Genomic DNA, 10665 nt, shown 5'->3' on the forward strand with positions numbered 1-10665 from the left:
ACAGTTTCCATTATTTTCAAAGATTTCACCACTCCAAAATTAGGATATACAAGGCTTCCATTATTGTTAACTGTGATAAATCCACATGTAAAAGATGTTTCAGAGACTGGTTCAACAAAAGCATATTGGCATTCTTCACATTTCAATCCATCCACAATTCTATACAAAATCATCCACCTATACAATGAAGAACATGTTCAACATATAGACCTAATCTTCCTGTTGGAAAAAAACATGGGAAACTGAAACATCAACAAGAGAAGTTTCCTTTTCCATTGACCTAGTAATCTTGGAGCATGTCCAAACCTTCATGCTGTGTTTTGGCATTTCCAGTAGAAAACGGTTCAACAGCTACATGATATAAAATACTTCTAACAGCACTCTTCAGTTTCATAGCAAGTACATTAGTATTCCAAACTCCCCATTTTCTTATACATGAAAAAAAAAGAAAAAACAATTCCAAATGGTCAAATGAAAAATTTTAAGTTAGTATATATGTGAAAGAACTTCCTTGTCATACAGGACTGAAGGACAGCTGTAACATGCTCTTTGTATTAAAGGCAAAGCCTAAGACTGATCAATTTAGTATTTTAAAAATTGTCTGTCCTTTTTCATTCTTCCAAGCAAGAAGGAAGTACTTTGTTCTTAACAAATTATCCCTAATAGGCATTATACAAGTAGCAGACGAGCCTCCTTTGTAGCCCCTAACTTTAGGACCTTTACTATTAAATATGTCAAAAAAATTGTTCACTTTTATCAACAATGTCTTGAGTCAGCTGACTTGACAAAATAAAGAATGTCCAAAAAGTCTTAAAAATTAAGTTGCTTTAGCAACTGATACACTTAAAGCCTGTATGGAGAAAGAGACTTTAATTATTTGTTGTTTAAAATATACATTTTTGGACAGTGTCAAGTTTTGTAAGGATGGATTCATTACAGTATGTGTCTGTGTCTTTTGGTTATAAATTTCAACTATAAACTAACAGAAACCACTTTTTGAAAGTAAAAATGAACCACATTTCTATTATAAAAAACGTTTTGTTGATAGGTATAAATGTGTCTATCAAACAGACAACAAAGGCATACTACCATGAGTGATTTAGGTTAGTTTCATTGAAATAACTAGTGATTGTTTTTGTGTAATTTGAATAAGTAATTCATTCTCTATTGTAATTGATGGATTCTTTTTTTTTTCTAGGAAGAGTTAATGGGATTTATATGCATTTCTACTTACACCTTGACCCAAACATCAGTTTTGATAGGACAAGTGATGTATTTATTGCACTTAGCTCACCAGATTCAATCCCTGATTTAGTAAATGATGTATACAGATTGAGTAATGGGACTGCATACACATTTTCTATATCTCAAGACTTGGATACAGCTTACAAACAGCAATATATCACTAAACATTTATGTATGGTAGTGTATATACTTTGATATAATCTAATAGTAACAATGTTGTTAAAAGTGTATTTCCTTTGATGTAATTTAATAGCAACAATATCATTTAAAGTGTATGTATTTGGATATAGCTTGCTAGAGACCCTGTCAATAAATATCTATGTTGTCCACCCTGTAATATAATGAATAAATTTTATTGTTCACACAGCTAATAAACTTCAACTAACAACTTTTTCTGGATAATCACTCTGCAGTTGTTACTCACAGTTCATAGTATTTTGCATTTTTTCCAGATAATGTATTTTTTTTTTCAACAATGCTACCAACATTAATGTTTAACAGTATGCTTTATTAATGACAGAAAGTTGAAAAAGCACTCCATAAATATCCTTGAAATTTATGAAACAATATTAATAGTCTTATATATATATCGTGACTTGCACAAATGTTTTCAGTAAAACCCTTACTCCATTGAAAATATTGTATTAAATGCTGCCATAGCAAGGAAATGTGTTTTAAAATTAAATGTTGGTAATTAATTTTAACAATCAAGTTAGTATCGGTTAGAATTTCTGGCTTTTGTTATGCCATCATAACTTAAGTAAAATCCTCAGCAATAACATTATAATTGAAGATTTATGCCACATCATGTCTTACCTGTCGTGTTAGTAAGCCACTTCGAAAAGACGTCCTTCCCATCTTATCATAGTCAGTACAGTTAGTGACATAAGGGGGTGGTAACAGGTGTGAAGTAGTCTAGGAAACAGAAATATTTTGATTAAGTGAAATAACAATCTAAATTGGTAAGTTTGCTAAAATTGAGATAATACAATAAAGTTTACGTTAACATCCAAATCTAAGGTAAAAATAAGAATCTAATGGTACCTGTTATGTATTTTCTTTAAATATTGACGAAATTGACCAATTAACTTACATAGCACAACTTAAATATTTTAAATATTCATAAAGAATATATATATATATATATACATACATATACATAAAATGTACTTTTAAATGCATGCAATAGTTTTCTTAGATTACTTAATCTTTACATAAAACTTGTGTTCTTTCACAAAAACATACCTGGTTCACAATTTTTACTGTCCCTTTAGGGTTATGATAACATGTCAGTCTTAACAAAAATTCAAAACATATTTTTTAGAAGTTACATCTTTCACAGTCATGAATATTTTTTTAAAAAAAGGCATAACACTTTGTTCACTAGTGTAATCATTCTCAAGCACACAGGTTTTAGGTAATCAATAGTGATTACTTTATGTATGTACATGAATTGACAAATTATTTATCTATAGCTGAACAGGAAGACAAAAAAGTAGATGAATTGTAATGTGGAAGATGTGTAAAAGATTTGGATGAGATCAGGAAGGTCTGGGGAAATAAACTTTAAAAACATTTAGAGCTGTGCCTGGGTATTTGTTTATTGTGGGATTGTTTGGTTTTATTAGTAAGGCATCTGCGATTTTTCCTCCTTTAATTCAGGTTCATATGTTAGTATGGTGAAATTCTGTTTTTGTTCGTATGTTCATAGATGTATGAAAGGAGTTTCTGTTGTTCATTTAACCTTATGTTCAAGTTACATCGTATTTCAACTTGTACTGTGTTTTGAGCTGCTAACACAGATCTTCATCAGGTTTTTTTGTTTCTATTTTTTTCTATCACAAATTGTTTTTAAAAAGTTTGCTGACTTTTGATATCATATGTAAAGTTTCATGATGTCCTGCTGTAGGATTTTGTTTCCCTGTTCTGGTTTTACACTGAAAATCTGGGTTTGAGTTCTAATTTTGATCATGTTTCAAGTGATTTTAATTTTTACTGACCCAACTTGAAATTGAACCATTTGAATTAATTGTGAAAGTTATTTTCTCTTATTTTACTAACTAAAAACTTTCCAGACAGATACAGTCCATTAACAATGCCTTTCAAGTATATTCTTCTTTGTCTAAACAACCTTTTCTCAAGTAAGAACAAAAACTTTGCAAAAAGATAAACTCATATCAGATAAAGGATAATCAACTTTAGACATTTTTCTTTGCAATTATTATAGAAAGTAATTTGTTTTTAATAAAACATGTGGATAAATAACTGAAAATAATTAGATGTTGGACTTTATCCATTTCTGCAAAGGTCCCTGACTTCTTTCTCATTGCTACCATAGATTTTGGAATGAGAATTGCCAGAATCTGGTCACCCAGAATGCTTGATTGAGCTCTCACCCTGAGGATCAACCTTGGTTTAAGAAAGACACATACTGAGAATTTTTGCAGTGGTGTGGCATCTGATAAGTCTGAGACTAGTTTGGATAGACCATACAGGACTCTAATACTTATTCCAAACTGAGTGATTCAATTCTATTATTGCATATGGGGAAATTCAACAAATCACAAATATCTAACAAAAATAATACAGTATTCTCTATGGATATGTTAAAGATTAGGTGACAAGACATTGAAAGTTTTGTCTTTTGAATGTGTTTTTTAGCTCCTAGCTAAGAACACCACTTGTGGAAATTGTTGCTGCATAAGGCATTATATCTACGAGCACAAACCATGTTAAACATTGTTAATTGAGTAGCTATCAGGAGATAACCTGTGGATCTCTCTTTTTGAATAAACACTGAATGATTGCAAAGCCAATTTAATTCTGTTAATCTTGTGATTAATAAACCTTCTTAACTTTACAGTAATGCACATATATGTTGTGTGTGTGTGCTTATACATCTCACATGATCATTTGGAAAAAAATTGGGAACAGCACCTATTCAGCTGTTACAAGACTGATAACTGCACAATGTAACACATATATAGTGCCTCATGTTACAATTCAGGAGCTCAGAGCAAGGGCCATGACAACGTTTTAGTCAGAAATCTTTTAACTACTTGACTGTCCTATCTGTTTGACCTGGGTAATTGAGTTTATTAATTAGGAAGTTGGTGGTGGAGGCTCAGTCAATTGTTGGAGCTGCCTCTATCTCTAAATTCTGTACTTCTTCATCTGGCTTACCATGAATGGTCAGACAAATGCTCTCAGCCTTTTCCTCTTTATTCATATGTTTGGTTAAGTCAAACATTAAACAATATAGATTTTATATCAGGCATTGCATTGCATGTCCAAGAATCTTTTCATTCCAGACAGTGACCTGTCTAAAATTATTAGAGAAGTGGTCCAAATCTCCCTTGTCTGTATTCTGAGAAGTCTGTCTAGCCTTATTGACTAGGACCTGTGAAGCCATCACAAGCCTTTTTCCTGTTACCTCTAAAGTATGGTAGGCTCCCGATCTAGGGTGGTAAAACAGTGGGATACTCTAGTAGCTCATCTGTGAGTCATATCCATGTCAACAGTATACTTTCTGGATTGGGTTGACTCACCACTACCCTGTGACCAACTCACTTTTATCGTTTGGTGCTGACTGTTTCATCTGCTGGAGAAATAGCTCTGTTTAGCACCTGCAGACTCTCTCCAATATTATCAGGTGGCTTTGAATAGAGCCAAGACCTAATACTTCAAACTCTCCAATGATAGAAGAACTTTTCTCTCATAAAAAAAGTTAGAAAGACTAACAGAATTATGTAGAGGAAATGTAGAGCTTTCGATTGGTTATAAACTAATAGGTATAGTAAAGCAGGTGTAGATAAACAAGTCTTCTGAAATGTTGAATGGGTGGACAGAGCCAATATGGTGGATCTGATAAATTTTATGATATCTCAGCAAATAGAAAAGGTAGGAAGTTTTTTTTTATATTCTAGCTTGCTAATATCAGAAATGTGAGTTTATAATTTGTATGACACTATAGACATTGTATTGTAGGCATCATAAAATGTTATCTGACCAAACCCAGAAGATGACCACATGAAACACAAAGATTGATATTTAGCAATTTTTTTTTATATTTACTTTCAAATCAAGAAATGAACTAATGTATAATTCTAAAATTTGAATTTAATCTACAATTTGACGCAAACACTTATTAACGTGCATTCATAAAATAGTAGTGGTTGGCCTCTGGAATGGGTTGCCCTTGGATGTTGTAGAGGCAGTAAATTTAAATGAGTTTAATTAAAAGCATGATAAGTATATGAATGGTAAGGGCTGACTTTAATTTTTTTTAAGTTATTTATTTAACAGTTTTAGTTTAGTTTAAAGGATGAGACAGCCAAGATGGACCAGTAGGTCCCTGATCATTATGTTATGTTACATACATTCAAACAAAACATAATGTAAAATACTTCTGTATGTTGTTTTATAAAAGTACTAACTCCTCTGGTTTGATGTAGCATGTTTTCACACATTAGTGACGATCTCTTTCTCTCTTCAAGCTTATTTGAAATATGTATTTATGCTATATTTGATTAAATTTTGTAAACAAAAGTTTCATAATTCCAATGTTCCACAAGAAAGTGTCTACAAATTAAAATAAAATGAGAATTGTTGTTTAAGAACTAGCATTTATTGATAAATTCTATACAGTGACAGTGTGGTATATTCAGATGAAACTGAATTAACTGGAGATCTATTTCAAGTTATATGCAAGAAACTTTGACCAAGAATGGTATTGTTACGTCTCCGCTTGTTAATTGATTTTTCCGTAACTTCGTTCCAACGAAACTTTAACGACACAAGTCTTTACTTAATAAAACTGGTTTATTCTTTCCGAATATAACTTAACCGATACACTCAACAATCGCGCTAAACAAACGCTATAGCAACGAACGTCAATAATACTCCGACCGCAGATCAATTACTCACTATCTACACATTATTGCGTCACGTTGTGACCATCTTATATATATATACCAGCGTAACCTATTTCTAGTAAGAACTTGAACATTCGACAAAGTACATGATAGTTCTAGAAACGTTGCGTCACAGTGTCATGTGACTCGCTGATGCAACAGTATGTACTATTCACAAGATTGGTCATTCTAATTACAACAGAGTGGGACTGTACTCTCTAGACATCACCTGAACAATCTTTGAAGGCTGGACACTGCTGTTTACATCCTTACACAATGTGTGATATTAAGCAAAGTTCTCAGTGGCCAATAAACATATTATCTACTTTCAAGAACAACAAACAGTTTTGTCAACCACACATTCAGAACAAATATAATATTATGAGAAGATAGAACCACGTGATATACTCATATCAAATAAGAAGGTTTCACAAAGTTTCATAAGTTCCAGTTTTTTTTTTCAAGCTTTCACAAAATAAATAATTACAGAACAAGGTCAGCCGAACTAAGATCAATTATCATTAATTACTTGTCATTATGAACATAAAACTGTGATAAAAACTGTAATATATTTTATTTTCAAACATTAACGTTTTCGAAAGCTGAAAATGTATTTCTAATTGGTACCTCCACTCACAAAAAGCTTTCTCAACTTATACTGTCCTCTATCGGTGTATATCATTTTAAAAGTAATACATAGAGCAGTGAACAAAATTCTTTGGAAAACAATTATCTCCTTTATTTACAATGATATGAAGTTCTTTTTTACACTCGTGAGTCTTCCTTGCTAACCCTCATCATAAGCCTCGTACAGATTCACATGTGGATGTAGAAAAAATAATTTTTGTAGACTTTATATATATGCATTTTGGAATACCAATAAATTATATATTACTGTACCGACATCACGAAAATTAATTGTAATTTACCAGGCTTCTGCACAAGGCTGTATTTGGCTCTAAAAAAATATAATTTCTGTTTTGAAATAGCATTCAATTAGTAATTAGTTAATGCTTTTTTTCTCTCCACAATTATTAGTTAGTATATATCCTCCATTTTGGCTTCCAATCTGCTGTAGTCTTCAGAAATTCCTGAGAATGACTGTGTATAGTGATAGTTCCAGGATGTAATCCTGGCTTGGTTTGTTAAAATGGATGGTGTGCTGTTCTGTTGATCTGTCCACAGTCTACCTCATTAGGGCTGACTATTTTGATGTTGACTGACTGTGTTATCGTTTAAATGAATGTGGAAAACTTCTTTTATGTTTGTCATATGTGGTTCATATCCCATTATTTTCATGCTGTTCCTATTTATTGCATGGTCTTCTTTGGCATGATGGGCTATTGCTAATATAATGGTTTACAGATCTTGTACGTCTGTTATGCCCCTGAATTCTAACCTTTCTTTCTTAATTGTACTGAAATTCCCATTTAAAAGAGATGTTGTAAATGATCTTTTAACTCTCTATTGAGTGTTTATTAGGTGGTTTTGTATTTACACTATGCTGTAAACACTGTAAAAAACTGAGTAAACTTACAAATACATTCTTGCCAGTGCCTAATACATTTAACCTATGGTAGTATATTTATCCTAGGAGTTAATCCTATTTTTGAGTCAGGGTTCATTAATTATGCATTATTTATATACAACTTTATTGCTGTTCCTATTTAGATCATGTGACATTAGCCCATAAAGGGGGTTTTGTCAAACAAAAAACTTGAATCTCATTCAAATCTGATTTGTCAATAAAGTAACTTATGAAAAGGCAGGAACAACCATCATCCAAATCATCTTTTTTCAACCTTTATTATGACATCAAAGGATTGAACAGTACTAATTTAACAACAAATATATTGATTTCCAGAAAATCAAAGAAAACTTCACTGTAAAAGTAACTTCATAATTATAAAATAACTGTCTTGGTATATTTTTATTAATATATATTATTTTATTTTAATCACAAAAGCCCCCTGGTGGCTCAGAAGTCTGAGATCTTAGAATGCTAAAAATCTGATTTCTAAATGAAGACTTGGTGGGATTCAAGATATTGTAACTAAGGCAAATAAAAATATCTCCCAATAAGCAGCTCTGAATTCCACCTAATATCATTGTTTGAATAAAAGATACAGTACAATTACTAGTACAGTGAACTTTTCAGATGCTATAACCTCTGGTTAAACTAGAATAATTCAGATTCTTATATATCTAATACTTTTTAAAAATCAATCTTGATATTCACAGGCACTCAATGAACCATTCTTAGAAAAAATAAACTTCTTGAAGTAATGTGTTATTTTGAAACAAATTTCATTTTACATGTGTTTTGACATACAACTCTCTACAATGGCTGAAATCACACTGTATATTGATAAAGTTATCTTTAATTTAGTAATGTAGTGAAATAAGGTACCTTTAACACCTTCAAAACAATACACTATACACAATCGACTTAAGCAACTCATCACTTGTATAACTCAGATGCGAGATGGAAAAAACATACCAAGACATATGGAAAACTACTACAGTACAATATAGCCTCTGTCTACATTAAAGTTATTTTACTACTTACTGTAGAAAATTATAAACATGCCATTGTGTAAGGTTTGGTCAATCATTGATATTAATAATTTTAAATATACCTTTAGTCTGACTAATTTCAGATTATATTAACTTTATATTTCCAAATTAAGGTGTTATTAATACTGAGTAAATAAAACACATACCTACATTTGTAAAGAATCTTTATTTTTATTGGTTTATCAGTAATTGTTTACAAAACTATTATTCAGAAGCAGCTTCTAAGGCTGATATTTAAATAACTGAGTAGTTAATATTTTAGTATTTTGATATTCTACATAAGTCAATATACATACATCAAACATTTTAGTTTATATGACTGAATACAAATATAATTTTATAATTGAGAATAAAAGATCCCCAACTGTTCTCGTGAGTTGTGCAAAATATAAGACATGGACTCAGCCCCAGTCTCATGGTTTAGTAGAACAGGCAGTACAAGCTGTTGATAATATGCTTCCCAACTTTGGTAATACTGAACAAACTGATTTTGATGTACACGTTTTGTACATCATGATGGCATAACATGCAACTTAGGAAAGATCAACAAGTTGTTCACAAAACATGCTCATGTTCAGATAGAAGAGGTGCTTTGAATGAAGAGTACATGGGTGTACCATCATGGAGACTGGGTGTGGCTTTAGTATATGCTAGTGGAACAAAAGAAGCTGTGTTCTGGCAAGATAGGCCCAGGCCTTGTGCTCTAATGAGTGTGTTCCCTTCACATTACTGATATAGCTGCTGTACTCAGTGCTTCCTGTATAGTATGAACATATATATAATTTATAAAGAAAAACACAACACTTAGAAAAAGTTTTAAATAAGAATTTTAAATAATCAAAAATAGGAAACTACCTCCTTTTACCATTGAAATTCTACAGGCATGAACTGATCCAGGTAATTCATACAGATAAGGATAAGTAGTATAGATACAACCACACATCTCCAAAGTTAAGTTGGCAACACACTCTGAGAAACAGGTCTAGAATAGAAATAAAAAGTTTTGAAATGAAGGAAATCACATAAAATCATGACTGACTGTAGAAAATAAGGTTATAACATAATGATGATTTAGAAAATAGATGATTTTAATAACTTTGATCTTTTGATATAGAATTACTTGATTGAGCTATAACCAAATGTTATCTCTACAATGTACATGTATTTCACACAATAGTAATAATACTGATATTTCTAGTATCAATTAAATATATATTGTAAGTTTGCGACATAAATCAATGTCATGGTCGGTAGCCTAAACAATCACCTATCTCTAGAACATTGTTAATTCATAATTATACAAATAGACTCAACACAATTGAATGACAGCAACTCAAGACTTAATGGTTAAATATCTGGAGCATCTATGAGATCAAATAGTCAACTAGGTCAAACAATGGTAACCCTATGCTTCTCAGAGACAGGTGATGCACATCTGCTTAAGCAACCACTGCAAAGTTTCCCTAGAACACTGGCGATGTAGTCAATGCCAAGATACAGTAAATGTTGAAGGGTAGTATCATACAGCCTTCAAAAAGTGCTTTGTTTTCCTTAGTAATGATATTCTGTAAATATGCACGTTTGGTTTTGATTTTATATAAGAGAATGTGGTAACTGACACTGATGCCTTTCCCTTGCTACAAATACATGAATATGTTTGAAGGTTTCCATTGGTTCAACACTTTACACCTGGCATGTGGATAATAGCTGAATGATAAAAGCAGACCCAAAATTGCTTTTTGTATGAGAGACTATATGAGTTTTTGCTTCAAAGAGGACAATATAGCTGATAGGCATTGTTAAAAGACTGCATCTATCTAGGAAGATTTCAGATGGCATTTTAAGTGATGAAAATCTGTGCTAGCACCTAAACTTTCACCCAAAAGCTTACAAAACAAATAAAGTCCCTTAACAACAAGGGGCTTCAAAG

General features: G+C 31.7%; 1 long non-coding RNA gene across 1 annotated transcript; it reads right to left on the minus strand.

Annotated features, from left to right (window-relative positions):
- Positions 1–1286: 1286 nt before the first annotated feature.
- LOC111084432 lies at positions 1287–10427 on the minus strand. The gene is made up of 3 exons (XR_002609554.1): positions 10416–10427; positions 4928–4935; positions 1287–1366 (listed from the first exon to the last, which is right to left on the minus strand). It is a non-coding gene; the product is annotated as an uncharacterized LOC111084432 (long non-coding RNA).
- Positions 10428–10665: the final 238 nt, after the last annotated feature.

This window comes from Limulus polyphemus, unplaced genomic scaffold, assembly GCF_000517525.1.
Source record: "Limulus polyphemus unplaced genomic scaffold, Limulus_polyphemus-2.1.2 Scaffold76744, whole genome shotgun sequence".
NCBI lineage: Eukaryota > Metazoa > Arthropoda > Merostomata > Xiphosura > Limulidae > Limulus > Limulus polyphemus.